Raw genomic sequence first — 1,149 nt, 5'->3', positions numbered from 1 at the left:
GGCGCGGCAGGGCGGCTGCCGCAGCACGGAGCCCCCCAGCCTCTGCGTGAGGGGGTGTCACCGTAAGTCGGCACTTCAGAAACTCTCTCAGACTCAGTTTTGGAGTTTTAGAAAGCAGGCGTTCTTTATTGCAGCGCTGGATGCACAAGGGATCGTTCCGCCTATCGTGCATACCGATTCTTTCAACAGATGAGATTATATACAAAACGGACATACATATTCATGATTTTCCCTGGAAATAATTAACATATTCATCTGAATTCCGGGAGCTCATTAATATATGTAAATGTCCCTGGCACAGGTGCACTCGAGATCTTTGGTGGTCTTCAGGGGTCCTCTGGTGGCCTTCGATAGTCTTCCTCACTTGTCTGCTGGTTGACCCTGTTCTAGTGATTCTGTGCAGTGGGACACTTCACGTGCTTGATACAACTTATCCTAGAGAATGTTCGATAGTAACTACTATCTATCCTCTCTTGATTTACATTCTTTTGTCGCAAACCACATTGACGCTCTAAGCTAAGTTATCTGGAGAGGGCCTAAGGTGTTTCTCTTCTCAGGGAATTTGCAAGGTCGGCCAGAAGTAACTTTCTCTGGTATCTTACACATTTTGCAACATACAGGATTTCTTATCCACCACTAGTCAGTATAACAAAGCCACCGTGTTCTTTCCTTGTATCAATCCTCACGCGTAAACATGTCGTTACTCTCTGTGCAGTGTATTGTTGACTATATTCTTGGCAATGGTGCAGTCTCACCAGGAGATTTGGAATGGATCTAAAAAAAAGTCTCATCATTCTTTTTTAAGGAAATTGGGCACAGACAGGTTCTCCCTTAGCACCTGGGTTCGTCACAGCTCTTGGCCATTCATTCCTGGGTGCTGTAAAACGCAGGTAACACCCTTCTGGTAATGCCTCCTGAGGTGGTGGGATGCCCAGCTGGTCAAGGAGTGACCTACGCTTGTTGTATTTGGAGGCAAATATGCTGGGAAACAGAGGTGAGATCAGCATCACGGATGACGCGGGCAGTGCAGTAGTAGGGCCAACACTGGAAAAAGCGTCAAGGGGGCTGATGAGCCTTAGGTCTGTGATGACACTGAGCCCTGCAGCGGGGTTTGCAGGGGAGGATTTCAGCCAATATACGTGCCCCACT

Source organism: Haliaeetus leucocephalus, unplaced genomic scaffold (genome assembly GCF_000737465.1).
Source record: "Haliaeetus leucocephalus isolate CR32 unplaced genomic scaffold, Haliaeetus_leucocephalus-4.0 Scaffold248, whole genome shotgun sequence".
Lineage (NCBI taxonomy): Eukaryota > Metazoa > Chordata > Aves > Accipitriformes > Accipitridae > Haliaeetus > Haliaeetus leucocephalus.
This window is presented reverse-complemented; position numbering follows the sequence as displayed.